The sequence below is a fragment of the Nicotiana tabacum genome, chromosome 14 (genome assembly GCF_000715075.1).
Source record: "Nicotiana tabacum cultivar K326 chromosome 14, ASM71507v2, whole genome shotgun sequence".
Classification (NCBI taxonomy): Eukaryota; Viridiplantae; Streptophyta; class Magnoliopsida; order Solanales; family Solanaceae; genus Nicotiana; species Nicotiana tabacum.
Genome location: NC_134093.1, coordinates 38,333,030 through 38,351,844, shown reverse-complemented (window position 1 = coordinate 38,351,844; position 18,815 = coordinate 38,333,030). Strand labels below are relative to the sequence as shown.

The following is an 18,815-nucleotide window of genomic DNA, read 5'->3' as shown; positions in this document are numbered from 1 at the left end:
AAGACATAGAGTAGGCTATAAAACCTTTAAGCTCTAACTAAGCAGAATATAGACATTTAATTCCTTACACATAGTCTAAGTCCTATGGAGTTACCTCAGGTAGATTTTAAGGAGTGACTAACACCTTCTCCTTAGAAGAACATGAACCCTTACCCAAAATCTCATCGGTTTGCAAACTAATAGGATAATGATCTTAATAATTAAATAGGTACGCTAGTACACCTTTAAATATTATGTGGTGACTCTCTTTTATTATCAACAAGGAAATCACTAGTTGAATTTTATTTTGACTTGTGCAAAATAGGGTACAATATGAAGGACTATAACGGATCATAGAGGTAACCGTGAATGGATCTTACAAGCTCGAAGAGATGGAAGGAAAGCCCGTAATATCAATTTGGAATGCAGTTCATCTCTAACGATTCTATTTCTAGAATCGCAGCAATTTTTGTCTCCTTCCTTATGCATGCATTGAAAACTTTCTTTCTTATATGTATACTGTCATTTTTAGATGATAGACAAAAATTCTATCTGGCTAGAATGATGAATACATTTACTATTAGCAAAATTACGAAACCTCAAGGATTTCTCAGCCATAGTCAATTAGTGTCTACCTAAAAATGGTTTTGGCACCATCAACATCTAAAAAGAAAACCCCTCATCCCTTTTACTTCCTTTAATAGGAATAGGACCACTTGTGGGAGAAAATTGCAAAAGGCCCAGCTCCCTGCAGAATAATCGAACCATCAATGGCATATTCCACTCGCACATTAGGGGGACTGCATCAAGCGAAGCTTGAAGCTACAAAGAAAAAGTAAAAACCAGGAATAGACATCATAAGAAGGTCTCCAAGAATAGAGATACGACATGAAGGAATCCATCATGATTTGATGAGCGAGCGACCCTACCTCACAACATGGGTCTAAATAAGTCGTGTCTAGGAAGCTATGTACAAGGGCCATCGCCCTCTAAAAATATATCACTATGTCAGGATTGGGTCATCCCTTCGCCTAACTTATGTTCTTGGGCCTCGAAGCTTCTAAAAGTTTATAATAATAACATTGCACTTTTTTATCAATTATCTTCATCTCACACTAAGGGTTTGTTCTACGGATCAATTTTACATCTGAAACGGGAAATACATTTTAGTGTTGATCAGCATATTGGGACCCATTAACAATCAAAAATATGTCTTGGAAAACTCACAGAACTTCCCAAAACAAACTTCCAAAAAAACTAAAAGAAAAACAAAATGATTAAGTACGAACACAAACTAGTCACTAGTCACTGCAGGGGTTCATCAACGACCACCAGAGAAGGAAGAGTTCGGTGTATCTGGACGGGGATTTGGGGGAAAAGAAGCAACTAAAGGATGCAAGGGAGCAACGAAAGATGCTGGGAGAGTACCTAGAAGCGGCACAACCTGGGAGGTTGAGTGGATGTCAGTCGCCCCTTCACCCATAGTTCCATGTGGCTCAACAGGCTCCAAATCATCCCTGGAGGAGTAATTATCGATGCCATCATGTCCAGCTTCAATTGAGCGGCTCTCCATGATTTGTTTGCCTCATCTACTCCTTTATCCAGGTCTAGATTTTCATTTTCATGAATCCACCTGAGCATTTTGAGCCGGGGACTTCAAAAACATGGCATGCTCGGTAAGCTCAGCATGATTTTCACTATCCCTCAAGTTAGAAACAGTCTTATCTTTCTCGCAGTCAAGCCTCTCCACCTAGACCCGCAAAGCTCCAAGTTGTTCCTCGAGAGAACTTCCCTTTTCTTTTACACTAAGAAGATAATACACAAGGACGTCACATTGTCCTGAGACTAGATCCAAGAGGGACAACTTCTAACCAAGTATTAGTTCGAGCCTAGACACCCTTTTGGACGACCAGGTAAGCTCAAACCTCATCCGCTCAAATTTTCCATCCATCCTCTTTGCTCGGGACTCATTAACCGCCCTCTCTAAGTGCTCTTTCTTAACCTCAACCCAAGTTGCCTCCACTAGACACCTCAACTCCAAAACCTCCCATTCATAGCGGCTGATCTGTTCCAAAACCTATGAAGATATCAAGTAGGCCTGCATTAAAAAAAGGGAAAAATACTTTATCTTCAAAAGTGGAAGGAATTGTAGCATAATGTGCAATGAGAAAAAATTATATACATAGAGTGTAAATCGTCATATCATTCATGAAAGATGAAATGGGCATCCCATCCAAACCCCACACATCTTCTCCTTCAGGAACCTCTGTCGCAACACAAATTCTACCGGCACTTCTGTAAGGTCCATTATAGGAAGGAATCAGAGCTACTGGGACGGCATACGAACAAGGTAGTTCCGCGGTCGTAACAAGATTCGATGATGCCAGAACATTAGGAACTCCCAGGGAAACTTTCGCCCCGAGGAAACTACCCTCCGAGCTCGCCAAGGATTTAGCCTCCTCAATGCCAGTAAGAATGGGGACATTATCTCATGAAGGACTCTCCCCTAAATTGGACCGAGTCCGTCTCTGAGGCAAAATGGCAGCAGTAGTCACCGAAGCAACAAACTGAGAGCCTTTCTTGCTCGCCGAGCTTCCAAGAGCTCCTTATTTCTTTCAATAATGGCATTGGGAGGGATATTCACCAAAGCCCGGGTCAGAGGTATTCTCACTGGAATTCCTACATATAAGATGATAAATTTTGTTGCAAAAAAAATCTATGATAACCTCTCACTCGTGGAGGGTCTGTAAAAAGACCAAGAACATACCATGGCTCGTGGCCCTCTACCCCAAAAATCTCAGAAATATGCATCCAGAACCTCTCTGGCATAGGGGAGCAAGATAAAATCTTCCCGACGAATTTCTCAACATTAGGTGCCACCCCGAGTGAATTAAGAACAACTACAGTTCGAAATTCAAATAAGGTAAAAAGCAAAAAAGGAAGTTTTACAAGAAAGGTAACATGCATACACTTATCATTTTACTCTCCTAGAAATGGCTTCCTCGCAAGCCACAAAACGGTCATGTCAGCCTGTATCATGGCCATCTTCAGTGTCTACTACTTTTCGAGTACTCCGGCTAGAAAGCATAATGATGTTTCCCCAGTATAACTTCGGGTAATATAAATGAAGGAGGTGTTGAAGAGTGAAGCCCACACCATCCAAGTTTGATTAATCGGAGGTTTATACTTCAAAGTAAAGGGGTTGGTGTACTAGAATGTATAACCTTCTCTAGAACTTGATATACGCTAAGAGTCCAAGGGCACTTGAACATATAAATCCTCCGAGCCATATTCTTCCTTCAACAAAGGGAGATGTTCGGGGCACACCAAAGAGGAAAGAATATCAACAGGGCATGTGGTATTGTTCCATAACACTACCATATGTCCAAGTGTCAACTCCCTTGGCAAAACATCTTATACTGTGGGCTCAACTTCCTTTTTCGCTCGTTTGCTGGAAGAAGCTTTAATAACCGTTTTCTCTAGCTTTGGGCGGACTCCGCTACTTCTTTGGAGAGATTCGGTGTCAAAGAGGATAAAGCCTCTAACACAGTAGCAACAACATTATTGATATCTTGCTTAAACACAAAGTGGAAAATGTAAAGAAGCAACTGAAGAAACATAAAAGCAATAACATCAATTTTGTATATTTATAGGCAAACAACAAAGCCTAGAATCTTTAGAATTAAGCTCACATCAATTACTAAAAGTACTCATCATTGCTTAGAAAACTGCTATCAGTAATAGAGCATATGAAATTTGGCTACATGTCAAGAACATCAATAGGATACTACGCATGTCTCTCATCAATCATAGGTCAAATCACCATCATCTTAGGAATATTAAAAAGAAATCTTTCTCGCTAAGAAACTTGCTAAGATTTTTTCTGTTGGAAGTTTTCTATTTTTTTTGGACACTTTCTATGAAGCACCCGAAAAATAGGGGAGATTACGATATCCGTAAAAGAAGCTTATTTGATGTCTAAATCTATGGTGTCCGTATAACCGACTCAATTGATGGCCAGATCTTAACGGGTATAGTTTGGTGGAAGATACTTCCGATAAGTTGCCATAACACACACTTAAGATCGAAAACTATTCAAAAATATCACAGTCAGCAACATACTCTTTTCATAAGTTGCCATACCCGACACCTAGAATGGGGACTGTTCAAAATGATCGCAGTCAACAATAAACTCTTAAGTTGCAATACTCGACACCTAGGACCATGGATTGTTCGAAAGACCTTAGTCGGCAATCAATAAGTTGCTATCTGACAACTATGACCGGGAACTGTTCGAAAAATTGCAGTCAACTCATATATCTGCAAAACTACAAATCTTCTAACGCGAATAAACATTCTCGAACAAAAAATACTTGTTGATATTTTCGAATAATTCATATCGTAAAAATAAAAGGATATGTCCTCTTTGTAGGCGTCGGAAAACGTAAGAATCCTTATAAGTTATTCTTAAATGGTTTTCACAAGTACGCGATAAATTCATTTAGGCTTATCCTATAAGACTACAACAATCATTATATGTAAGTATGTAAAAATTAAAGCAAAAAGGCATAAATAAAATCGATATTATAAAAGGCACAAATGACCCATCATTCAAAAAACTTTTACAAGGGAGATGTTAGAGAACCCCATATTCTCGGGAAGGATGATTGGAAGGAATAAGAAAGAGATGAAGAAGGATCAATTGCAAGAACTTAAGACAAAGGTTACGCTTCAAGTACCCTCACCCCGAGGACTTCATCAGGGGCCTCGCCCTCATCCTCTTCTTCTCATTCATTCCCGGATTCTTCGGAGTCACCTGAGGCAGAGGAACTTTAACTCTTTTCTCCATCTACAAGAGCATCTTGCCTTGCAATATATTCATCCTAGAAGAAATACACGGAACAGATTTCATTAAGGGCCTTCCTGTCGGCAAGCAAGTAGGTGTAATTTTCATCTTTTTTCGCCTCTTCTTTAATCTCCTTTAGTTCTAAGGCAGCGCCAAACCATTAGGCCCAGAACGTGTTCCTCTCTTCCTTTAAGAGTTCTAATTTGCTTGTAAGCTCAACCACTTTTGTGAATAGCATTTGGCACCGATCCTTTAGGGCTTGGAACTTAAATATATCTCGATTCCATTCCTCCATACAACGTAGGTGATGATCTTCTTTCCTTTTGATGTCAATCTTGAATCTTTGCACCTTCTAATCCAGCTCGCGAAATTGGCAGGAGAACTCGATCGCCAAAGTCTCTTTCTCCTGCTACAACTGGCCAACCCTCTTAGAAGCTTCTTAGGCCTTTGCGGACAAAGCTTTCCTCTTTACATTCCTCTATGCCAAGGCTTGTGTCAACCTATTTATCTCGTGCACATCGAACAATGTCACTTGTCGCAATTATATTATGGAGCTCTGTGGCCACCATGTTAACTTACCAAAAGCAAACTCTTAGAAAAGCATGGAAACAAGAATCAACAAGGAGAAAAAGATATTCAAGCCTATACCTTAAATTGTGAATGCGCCACATGATTAGCAAGGGCCATCGTTGAAGCCATCTCTATGTACTCCTGCTCCAAGGACATGATGAAACCTTTGAACAATGGAGCCATTTTTGAGCCTCCAGAAGATGTTCATATCAATAGGGATTTCTACCAACAACATTCTTCTAAGGAGGGTGGATTCTTTAGACTCCGAACACAAAGGCACCTTAAGCAGACATTCAAAGTAAGGGTCTACGCCCTCCATATCAGAGTCGTGTTCCAGAAGTCATAACCCTATCAAAAGAATTGTGGCCGCTTTGCAAAAATGTTTGCTCGAATGTATCAAATTTTCCCCCTCATCTACCATCGGCTCCTTGCCGGATCTTTTCCCTAAGAGCGCCTCCAGCAAGTCATCATCCTCAACCAGAACAGTTGGAGGGTTGGACGAAACTAGAAGGCCCTCTTCCTCATATTTATTTCGTAGATGGGAAAGGGAACCTGGGGTCAGCACTCGGGGATTGCCCCCCCCCCCCCCCCATTCTCTGTATCTTTCTTTTTGGAGCTCCTCGTTTTTTAGTTTTTGGGCTTCGAGGCAGAAGACCCCTCCTCACTGGCTTCCCTCTTGGGCAAGGAAGGTTGTCGTACAAGTTCTTGGGGTATCTTCAGAACCAGGACCTCAACCCAAGCCGACAATTTCATAGATCTAGTGCCGGTTAGTATCAAGGATGTCATCAAATAGGAATGGTTAAAATATTACCGAGTTAAAAGAGCTCATACCGTGGTCTTTCGACTCCCATACCCAAACGAGAGAAATTGCTTTCCACGCCCTCACCTCCATGGTCGTCGACTTTAAAAAAATTTCAACCTACTTCTGCATGTCCCGGAGCGGACTAGTGATAGATTTAGAGCCGTTAATCTCACTCAAAAGTGAATAGTGATAACCAAATAAGAAGGGGAAGACATGCTTGAAATTTCATTCTTCCGAGAAAGGAATATCAGTTTCGCCTAAGATGTCTCGGGTAGGTGCTTTAACAAATATGTCGTACCATCTCCAGCCGAAATCATCTTCTGTATTGGCCAGAAGAGCAGGGGTGCCTCCGCGCGCCAATGTCAGCCTTGATCCCTCGTAAAGCTTGGTGAAGTAAATTTAAATGAGATTCTTGAAGGAAAAACCTTCCCCACTTTCTCGGTCAAGAACCTCAGGCAAGACACTGACCGCTATATGTCTGGTCTCACTTGACCCAAGTAGATATTTAATGCCTTGCAAAGGCCTTGATTACCGGGTCGACGGCTGGCTTGAACCCGAGGGTGAACGCGTTGATGAACATGTCACGACCCAATTTCACCTATAGGTCGTAATGGCGCCCAACACTACAGCTAGGCAAGCCAACTAATAAGTCAAACATACATTGGTTAAACTTTTATTCCAAGAAAATAATAAAATACCAATGTGTGTGTGCCAAGATCCGGTGTCACAAGTGCATGAGCATCTAGTAGATTATACAAAACTCCAAATACTGTCTGAAATGAAATAGACAGAATATAAATATCAGAAGAGACACTGGTAGCTGCAGAACGGCTCAGAAAGGCAGCTCACCACTATGCCTCGGGATGACGTGGGTATGTGATGATAGGTCCTCCACTAGCACCTGTCTCAGATCCTGCACAAAAAGTGCAGCAAGTGTAGTATGAGTATGTAAACAACGTATACCCAGTAAGTATCAAGCCTAATCTCGAAGTGGCAGAGACGAGATGGCCGACTTTGACACTCACTATAGGTCAATAATAATTGAAATAAAACTAGAATATTTAAATCAGCATGATTTACAGAATTTACAATAATTTATTTAATCAGCGGAAATAATCAAATTCCTTCAAATGTAACAATTCTCAATATATTAATTAAATTCCTTCAATTCAAATAAATTCCAATTTATCAATTAAATCTCATTTACAGGAGTAACAATTAATTCCTAAACAAGCAAGAATAATAATTCATTAAATTCTAAGGATTTTTTAATTTATTAATTAGCTTCACAAGCTGAAATAAATTATTAAAGTATCGTGTAATTATTATTATTAAGCACGATTTCTACCGAGGACGTACGACCCGATCCAGAGTGCCGTGTACACTGCCGAGGAACGTGCAGCGCGATCCATAGATGCATCTATCCTGCCGAGGCGTTCGGCCCGCTCCACAAGAAAGGAGGACATTTTCTTATGTGCCTCCGGAAGGAGAGTATATTTATTATAAGGTAAATTCGGGAGGAGAACAATTTCTTTTAACAATTAATTGATTTAAACAGACAATCAAGCCTATGAGATTTCCATCCTTTAATATCTTTATCTAACAATTCACAATATATTCATATAGATATCAATTAATATAAATAAATCAAAGAATACAATTTACACAAGTAAGGCATGCTTTGAGTCCTAAACTACCCGGACTTTAGCATTAATAGTAGCTACGCACGGACTCTCGTCACCTCGTGCGTACGTAGCCCCCACAATTAGCAACAATTATTTAATCTTAATCACCTATGAGGTAATTTTCCCCTCACAAGATTAGACAAGAGACTTACCTCGTCTTGCTCCAATTTAATCCACTATAAGGCCTTTTCCACGATTATCCAACTCCGTCTGGCTCGAATCTAGCCAAAATAATTCGATACAATCACTAAATATTATAGGAATCAATTCTATAAGAAAATACTACATTTTAAAGAAAAGATCCCGAAATTAGTTAAAAATTCGCCCGCGGGGCCCACATCTCGGAATCCGACGAAAGTTACGAAATCCGATAACCCATTCATTTACGAGTCCAACCATACCGGTTTCACTCAAATCTGACTCTGAATCGATACCGAAATCTCAAAAATTCGTTTCTATGAGATTTCTAAACTTTTCCAAATTTCAATCTCAAAACACTAATTAAATTGTGAAAACAATGATATACTTGTATATGTAGACAAAATCCGAGTTAGAATCACTTACCCCAATGTTTTTCCCTTGAAAATCTGCCAAAAGTCGTCTCTGCTCAAGCTCAAGTTCGTCAAAAATGACAAATTGGACGAATGCCCTCTTTTTATAAAACTGCCCAGCAGCCTTCGGAACTGGTCCTCGAACTGGGCATCGATCGCGGCTTGGATCACAGGCTCGAGCCTGGACCTCGGTCATGGCCTCGATCAGGGCATCGAGGCTGGGCCTTTGATCATAGCCTCAATCATGGCATCGAGCTTGAGCCTTAGATTTTGACCCTCGATCTTGGGTCTCGATCCTTGCCTTCGATCATGGCCCTCGAGTTGGACCTTCGATCATGGCTTCGATACACAAGCTCGAGCCTGTGCCTCGTAAACCCTGGGCTCGATACCTGGGCTCGATATCTGGCTCGATATCTGGGCTCGATCACAACCCAGAATGTCCAACAGAAGAAGAAAAATTGCAGCAGCTTTTTAACTCAAATTTTTGATCCGTTAACCATCCGAAACTCACCCGAGGCCCTCGGGACCTCAACCAAATATACCAAAAATTCCTAAAATATCATATGAACTTAGTCGAACCTCTAAATCACATCAAACAACGCTAAAACCATGAATCATACCCCAATTCAAGCTTAATGAAACTAAGAGTTTTCAACTTCTATATTCAATGACGGAACCTATCAAATCAACTCCGATTGACCTCAAATTTTACACACAAGTCATAAATTAAATAACGGAGCTATAAAAATTTTCAGAACTGGATTCCGACTCCGGTATCAAAAAGTCAACTCATCGGTCAAACTTTCAAACTTAAATTCTTGTTTTTAGCCATTTTATGCCTAATTTAACTACGGACTTCCAAATAAAATTCTGAAAACGCTCCTAAGTCCAAAATCTCCATACGGAACTGTTGGAATCATCAAAATTCTATTCCAACGTCATTTTCATAAAAATATTGACCGAAATCAAACTTAGCACTTTAAGGCCAACTTAAGGAACTGTTACACCCCGTAAGTTTAACATCCTTGATACCGATATATATACATTTGATATGGTATTTTGAGTGGAATATTTTTTGTAAAATAGTTTAAAAAAAATATATGATTGTATATAGTTATTAGTATTACTACTTTCGAATATGTTTTAAATTATACACATAATATGAGAAATTTTATGAGATTTTCTTTTTTGTAAATATAGAAATTATTTTCTCACAAGAAAAGAAAGTTATCTTTTTACCAATTTAAGAATTAAGAGTACGAGAATTTTCACTCTTTATATGAGATTAGGAAAATTATAAAGTTAAGAAAATATGTGTATTTTTATATGGATATTTTAATTAAATAATAGTGTATGTATTTATTTTATACCACATGACCATGATAGTATGATGAATAAAGTGTATTAAAAATAAGTAGAATTTTAAGTAATTTGAGATAATTCTTAATTGTGCGGGTAATAGATTAATTACCGGGTAGCGGGATATTACCTAATTAATTAATTTATTATAGGATAAGATTTAAAATCCTCACCTCACCCCACCCCCTCCACGTGACAGCAAATAAGAGTAACACTTAAATGACTTTTGCCTTAGACAAACTAATTAGTGGGCACTTGGACAACAATTCTAAGACAATTACACGTAAAGAAATGACATTGTCCTAATCATCTCTACTTATCTTCAAAAGATATCCAATTCATTTCTTGGCAAAGATTATATACAAAAAGGCAAAACAAGGAATGAAGATTCATATATCTAATAATGAATGCTCAAGTTGCCGTTGCTTATATTGCTGGAATTTGGACCTTGCTTCATACTCTAATTTATTAAGCACTACGGAAACTACAATGTGTGCAAGACCAACTGATCGCTCCTTGCCCGTGTATATTTTGTCTCAAGAATATTATACGAATTTTTCCTACTCCAGGTATGTGAGGTTATCCCCTTCATTCTTTTGCACGACTCCGATTATACATAATATAATGAACGAGCTCCCAAAGATACTCTACTCTTAGAAGCTAGCAGTACTTACATTGCTGCCCTTTTTATGAAACGCTTGATATTGATGTTACTTCTTTTATTCTTATATTATCAATGTTGTTGGTAGTTTCTGATTCTTATAAGATTCTTGATGAATAGTTAATCCTAATAATGTGTACGAAGGATACCGACCTTACGTCACTCCGAAAGGTTCAAAATGTGATTCCAATGAGTCCAGCATGCATCATATATATGTATCTATTTTACTCTACCGAACCGCGCTATAGTCGGCCGGGTACGGCACCTATTGTGCAACCACTGATCAGTTGGGTTTTACCGAGCTTCACGTGGCCGGGTACGATTCTACCGAGCCCTATGATGGCCGGGTACGTTTTACCGAGCCTATTACGGCCGGGTACGATATGATGATGGTGATGCCCATAAAGGCGTATGTTTTAAAAGTTTATGTATATATATATGTATGTATCATGTATTTCATGTCAGTAGTCCTCAGAGGTACCCAGATGTCACAGGTTGTATATTCTCTATTCCTGGTTACATTACTGTTCTTACTTATGTATTCCTGCCTTACATACTTAGTACATTATTTGTACTGACGTCCGTTTTATTGGTGGACGCTGCATGTCGTGCTGCAGGTCCTGATAGACGGGTAGAATCAGTTTGATGAGCCCTCATAGTAGACGAAATTGGCATTCAGCGAAGGATCAGTAAGACTCCACCTCATTCGGAGTGCAGCCGAGTCTATGAGTCATCGTGTCAGAGTTTTTCTACAGACTTATGGGTACGCCGGTACCCTATCCCTTTTGATGTCAAATAATCTTAGAGGCTTTGTAGACAGAGGTTCATTTTGTACAGTATGTCAGAGGCTTTGACGGCCCATATCTATTTATGTTTTAAGAAAAAAAAATATTTTTGTGATACAGTGTTTTCCCACTTACACTTTTACATTATGAGTCGTGGCCATGTTGGCCCATGATAGATACAAAAGGAATGAGTTCAGCCAATGCGACCTATGTATGTTCTAGTTTTGGTCGAACGATCATGAGTTACATAGTGGTTCGCTCGGGCCAGCACGGCACCGGGTGCCAGCCACGCCTCCCCAGGTTTGGGGTGTGACAATGTGGTATCAGAGCGGGTCGTGTCCTAGGGAGTCTATAAAGCCGTGCCTAGTAGAATCTCACTGATGGATATGTTGCGCGCCACATTTATAATTGAGAGGCTATAGGGCATTTAGGAAATGTTACCCTTCTTTTGTTTCGAGATCGTGCCATAAAGCTGAGTCGTAAGAAGTCAGTATGAAGCTTTCACAAGATTTTGTATGCACTAGAGGTGCAAGTATTACAGTAGAGCTTTAATGCATAATGTGGTAGGAAGGTTATGAAAGAAACAACAAATACGATGCGAGATTGAAAAGTAAGTAAGGTAAAGTAGAGGTGAAGAAGGTTCGAGATACTCAACTACAAAAAGGTTGTGAATAGTCGAGACTTCAGATATAGTTATGGTTTTAGTTTAGTTTACAAAGGAGACCCTAGTGAAAAGTTTAAAAATCTCTAAGAGTTAACATTCGAGGACGAATGTTCTAAAGGGGGAAGGATGTTACACCCCGTAAGTTTAACATCCTTGATACCGATATATATACATTTGATATGGTATTTTGAGTGAAATATTTTTTGTAAAATAGTTTGAAAAAAATATATGATTGTATATAGTTATTAGTATTACTACTTTCGAATATGTTTTAAATTATACACATAATATGAGAAAGTTTATGAGATTTTCTTTATTGTAAATATAGAAATTATTTTCTCACAAGAAAAAGAAAGTTATCTTTTTACCAATTTAAGAATTAAGAGTACGAGAATTTTTACTCTTTATATGAGATTAGGAAAATTATAAAGTTGAGAAAATATGTGTATTTTTATATGGATATTTTAATTAAATAATAGTGTATGTATTTATTTTATACCACATGATCATGATAGTATGATGAATAAAGTGTATTAAAAATAAGTAGAATTTTAAGTAATTTGAGATAATTTTTAATTGTGTGGGTAATTGATTAATTATCGGGTAGCGGGATATTACCTAATTAATTAATTTATTATAGGATAAGATTTAAAATCCTCACCTCACCCCACCCCCTCCACGTGGCAGCAAATAAGAGTAACACTTAAATGACTCTTGCCTTAGACAAACTAATTAGTGGGCACTTGGACAACAATTCTAGGACAATTACACGTAAAGAAATGACATTGTCCTAATCATCTCTACTTATCTTCAAAAGATATCCAATTCATTTCTTGGAAAAGATTATATACAAAAAGGCAAAACAAGGAATGAAGATTCATATATCTAATAATGAATGCTCAAGTTGCCGTTGCTTATATTGCTGGAATTTGGACCTTGCTTCATACTCTAATTTATTAAGCACTACGGAAACTACAATGTGTGCAAGACCAACTGATCGCTCCTTGCCCGTGTATATTTTGTCTCAAGAATATTATACGAATTTTTTGTACTCCAGGTATGTGAGGCTATCCCCTTTATTCTTTTGCACGACTCCGATTATACATAATGTAATGAACGAGCTCCCAAAGATACTGTACTCTTAGAAGCTAGCAGTACTTACATTGCTGCCCTTCTTATGAAACGATTAATATTGATGTTACTTCTTTTATTCTTATATTATTAATGTTGTTGGTAGTTTCTGATTCTTATAAGATTCTTGATGAAGAGTTAATCCTAATAACGTGTACGAAGGATACCGACCTTACGTCACTCCGAAAGGTTCAAAATGTGATTCCAATGAGTCCAGCATGTATCATATATATGTATCTATTTTACTCTACCGAGCCGCGCTATAGTCGGCCGGGTACGGCACCTATAGTGCAATCACTGATCAGTTGGGTTTTACCGAGCGTCACGTGGTCGGGTACAATTCTACCGAGCCCTATGATGGCCGGGTACGTTTTACCGAGCCTATTACGGCCGGGTACGATATGATGATGGTGATGCCCATAAAGGCGTATGTTTTAAAAGTTTATGTATATATATGTATGTATCATGTATTTCATGTTAGTAGTTCTCAGAGGTACCCAGATGTCACAGGTTGTATATTCTCTATCCCTGGTTACATTACTGTTCTTACTTATGCATTCCTGCCTTACATACTTAGTACATTATTCGTACTGACGTACGTTTTATTGGTGGACGCTGCATGTCGTGCTGCAGGTCCCTATAGACGGGTAGAATCAGTTTGACGAGCCCTCATAGTAGACGAAATTAGCATTCAGCGAAGGATCAGTAAGACTCCACCTCATTCGGAGTGCAGCCGAGTCTATGAGTCATCGTGTCAGAGTTTTACTACAGACTTATGGGTACGCCGGTACCCTATCCCATTTGATGTCAAATAATCTTAGAGGCTTTGTAGACAGAGGTTCATTTTGTACAGTATGTCAGAGGCTTTGACGGCCCATATCTATTTATATTTTAAGAAAAAAAAATGTTTCTGTGAATACAGTGTTTTCCCACTTACACTTTTACATTATGAGTCGTGGCCATGTTGGCCCATGATAGATACAAAAGGAATGAGTTCAGCCAACTCGACCTATGTATGTTCTACTTTTGGTCGAACGATCATGAGTTACAGAGTGATTTGCTCGGGCCAGCACGGCACCGGGTGCCAGCCACGCCTCCCCAGGTTTGGGGCGTGACAGGAATCAAGTGTTCTGATTTCACCCCAAACACTTCCAAATTCTGAACCAACCATCCCCGCAAGTCATAAATCATTACAAGTACCTACGGGAAGTTTTATTTTAGGGAATGGGATTCTAAAAGTTAAAATGACCGGTTGGGTCATTACATTCTTCACCTCTTAAACAAACGTTCGTCCTCGAACGGGTTTAGAATTGTACCTGGAGTGCTGAATAAGTGTGGATATCTGCTCCGCATGTCTTCCTCGGCCTCCCAAGTCGCTTCCTCGACTGGTTAGCCCCTCCACTGGACTTTTACTGCAGAAATCCTCTTGGTCCTCAACTGGTGAACCTGTTTATCAACAATGACAATTGGCTCCTCTTCATAACCCAAGCTATTATCTAACTGAACTGTGCTGAAGTCTAGCACATGTGATAGGTCGGCATGATACTTCCGGAGCATAGATATGTGAAAAACCGGATGAACTCCCGATAGGCTGGGAGGCAATGCAAGCTCATAAGCAACCTCCCCAACTCGTTTCAACACCTCAAATGGGCGTATAAACCTTGGGCTCAACTTGCCCTTCTTCCCGAATCTCAAAATTCCCTTCATCGGCGAAACCTTCAAGAGAACTTTTTCACCTACCATAAATTATATATCACGCGCTTTCTGATCCGCGTAACTCTTTTGTCTGGACTGTGCTGTACGAAGTCGCTCCTGAATCAACTTTACCTTTTCCAAGGCATCCCTTACCAAATCAGTACCATATAACTTAGCCTCACCTGACTCAAACCATCCGATAGGTGAACGGCATCGTCGACCATTTAAAGCCTCAAATGGAGCCATCTCGATGCTGGATTGGTAACTGTTATTATAAGCAAACTCGACCAAAGGCAGGAAACGATCCCACTGACCTCCAAAGTCAATCACACATGCCTTGAGCATATCCTCCAAAATCTGAATTGTCCTCTCTGACTGTCCATCGGTCCGCGGATGAAAGGCTGTGCTGAGCTCTACACGGGTCCCCAACTCACTCTGTACTGCTCTACAGAAATGTGAAGTAAACTGAGGGCCTCTATCTGATATGATGGAAATTGGCACACCGTGCAACTGAACTATCTCCTGAATATAAATCTGGGCCAACCTCTCTGAAGTATACGTAGTCACAACAGGAATAAAATGTGCCGACTTAGTCAACCTGTCAACAATCACCCAAACTGCATCAAATTTCCTCAAGGTCCGCGGCAACCCAACTACAAAATCCATAGTAATTCGTTCCCATTTCCACTCTGGTATGGTCATCTGCTGAAGTAGGCCACCTGGCCTCTGGTGCTCATATTTAACTTGCTGGCAATTTAGACACTGAGCTACATACTCAACTATGTCCTTTTTCATTCGTCGCCACCAATAATGCTGCCTCAAGTCACGATACATCTTCGTAGCACCTGGATGAATAGAATATCGAGAACTGTGTGCCTCTTCCAAGATGTTTTTCCTCAGTTCATCCACATTAGGAACACACAGACGATCCTGGAGTCATAGAACACCATCTGCACTAATAGTGACTTCCTTGGCACCACCTTGTAGTACCGTTTCATGAAGAATCACTAGGTGTGGGTCATCATACTGGTGAGCCTTGATCTGTTCAAATAGTGAAGACCGGGCTACAACACATGCAAGAACTCGGCTGGGCTCTGAAATATCCAGCCTCACAAGTCTGTTAGCCAAGGACTGAATATCTGAGGCTAATGGCCTTTCCTCTGCTGAAATGAAAGCCAAACTACCCATACTCTCCGCCTTTCTGCTCAAGGCATCTGCAACCACATTTGCTTTGCCCGGATGATACAGGATAGTAATATCATAATCTTTTAGTAACTCCAGCCATCTGCGCTGCCTCAAATTTAGATCCCTCTGCTTGAACAAATGCTGTAAACTGCGATGATCAGTGTAAACTTCACAAGATACCCCATAAAGATAATGCCTTCAAATCTTAAGAGCGTAAACAATCGCAGCTAAATCCAAATCATGTACCGGATAATTCTTTTCGTGGGGCTTCAGCTGACGTGAAGCATAAGCAATAACTTGCCCTTCCTGCATCAATACACAACCCAAGCCAATGCGTGAAGCGTTGCAATACACTGTGTACATCCCCGAACTGGAAGGCAACACTAACACTGGTGCTGTAGTCAATGATGTCTTAAGCTTCTGAAAGCTCACCTCACAATCATCGGACCATCAGAATGGAGCACCCTTCTGGGTTAATTTGGTCAAAGGTGCTGCAATAGATGAAAACCTCCCACGAACCGACAATAATAACCTGCCAAACCAAGAAAACTCCTGATCTCCGTCGTCGAAGTGGGACGATGCCAATTCTGAACTGCCTCAATCTTTTTGGGATCAACTTTAATACCTTCGCCCGATACGATATGTCCCAAAAATGCTACAGACTCTAGCCAAAACTCACATTTAGAGAACTTAGCATATAACTTTTGTTTCCGCAATGTCTGAAGCACTACTCTCATATGCTGCTCATGCTCCTCCTTAATACGTGAGTAGATCAAAATGTCATCAATGAAGACAATGACAAATGAGTCAATATATGGCCTGAATACCCTGTTCATCAGATCCATAAACGCTGTCGGGGCATTAGTTAAACCAAAAGACATTACCAGAAACTCATAATGACCATATCTAGTACGGAAAGCAGTGTTCGGAACATTCAAATCCCGAATCTTTAACTGATGGTGCCCCGAACTCAAGTCGATCTTAGAGAATACCCTAGCACCCTGCAACTGGTCAAATAGATCATCAATACGCGGCAACAGGTACTTGTTCTTAATAGTGACTTTGTTCAATTGGCGATAATCAATACACATCAGCATTGTTCCATCCTTCTTTTTCACAAATAATACTGTTGCACCCCAAGGCGATACACTCGATCTGACAAACCCTTTGGCTAGTAACTCTTCAAGTTGTTCTTTGAATTCTTTCAATTCTTTCGGAGCCATGCGATACAGTGAGATAGATATAGGCTGGGTATCTAAAGCCAAGTCAATACAGAAATCAATATCACGATCAGGTGGCATACCTGGAAGATCTGACGGAAATACATCGGGGAACTCTCAAACTACAGGCACTGAATCAATAGCTGGAGTCTCTGCAGTAATATCCCGAACATAGGCTAGATAAGCCAAACAACCCTTCTCAACCATGTGTTGAGCCTTTATAAAAGAAATAACTTGATTAAATGAACTAACAGACGAACCTTTCCACTCCAGCTTAGGAAATGCTGGAATAGCCAAGGTAATAGTCTTGGCATGACAATCTAGAATAGCATGATATGGAGATAACTAGTCCATACCCAGAATAATTTCAAAATCGGTCATCTCAAGTAATAGGAGATCTGCTCTAGTTTCATAACCACAGAATGTAACAATACAGGACCGATAGATCCGGTTCACGACAACAGAATCGCCCACAGGAGTGGACACATAAACAGGAGTACTCAAGGACTCACGAGAAACACCCAGGAATGGAGCAAATAGAGATGACACATATGAATACGTAGATCCTGGATCAAATAATACTAAGGCATCTTTGCCACAAACAGAAATAATACCTGTAATCACGGCATCTGAGGCCTCTGCATCTAGTCTAGCTGGAAAAGCATAGAACCGAGCTGGAGCGCCAACTGTCTGGCCTCCGCCTGGCTGACCTCCACCTCTAGGACGACCCCTACCCACCTGTCCTCCACCTCTGGGTGGTCGGACTACTGGTGGAGCAACTGGTCCGATAAGCATAGGCTGTTGAACCTGCTGTACTGGTCTACCCCGAAGCCTGGGGCAAAACCTCCACATGTGACTAGGATCCCCGCACTCATAACAACTCTTCGGTGCGATGGGCTGCTGACTAAGTGTCTGGCGACGGGGACCTGAATACTCACGGAAAGAACCCTGAATAGCTGGTGGGCGATAAGAACTCTCTGGTATAGCACTGAAATAAGGTCGTACTGGAGCACCTCGAGGAGGTGGTGGTGCCGGATATGGGGGTCTGCTGGACTGTCCCCTCACGAACTGACCTCTGCCCCCGGACGGAGCACCTCTGAACTCTCCAGAGTACCTGAACCGTTTATCTCTCATAATCTTCTCTCGGCTCCGCTGACGTACACCCTCAATCCTCCGGGCTATCTCCACAACTTGCTCATAAGAAGTACCCATCTCAACCTCTCAAGCCATAGTGGCCTGAATACCAGTATGTAAACCGGCTACAAACCTCCGCACTCTCTCCTCCTCAGTAGGGAGTATCGTTAGTGCATGGCGAGATAATTCAGAAAACCTCGCCTCATAATCAGTCACTGACATCTGACCCTACTGGAGCTGCTCAAACTGAAACCGCAACTCTTCCCTCCGGGAGGGTGGAATATACCTATCCAAGAAGATACGGGTGAACCTGTCCCAAGTCATGGGAGGAGAATCTGCTGGTCTGCTAAGAGCATAAGACTGCCACCATCTACGGGCTCTACCCTCTAGCTGAAAAGTAGCGAAATCAACCCCATGGGATTCCAATATCCTTATGTTGTACAGTCTATCCTTGCAACGATCAATGAAATCCTATGGATCCTCATGTCGCTCACCTCCAAAGACAGGAGGATGTAGTCTAGTCCATCTGTCCAATAGTTTCTAAGGAT

At 40.6% G+C, this 18,815-nt stretch overlaps 1 long non-coding RNA gene across 5 annotated transcripts; it reads right to left on the bottom strand.

Annotated features, from left to right (window-relative positions):
* Nucleotides 1-1,173: 1,173 nt before the first annotated feature.
* On the bottom strand, nucleotides 1,174-7,190 carry LOC107764835 (uncharacterized). 5 transcript variants are annotated; one of them, XR_012698624.1, is made up of 3 exons: nucleotides 5,474-6,755; nucleotides 2,949-5,325; nucleotides 1,174-2,077 (listed from the first exon to the last, which is right to left on the bottom strand). It is a non-coding gene; the product is annotated as an uncharacterized LOC107764835 (long non-coding RNA). The 5 variants fall into 5 exon arrangements; XR_012698622.1 differs by having other exon boundaries at nucleotides 2,162-7,190; XR_012698623.1 differs by having other exon boundaries at nucleotides 2,747-7,190.
* Between the last annotated feature and the right edge of the window lie 11,625 nt (nucleotides 7,191-18,815).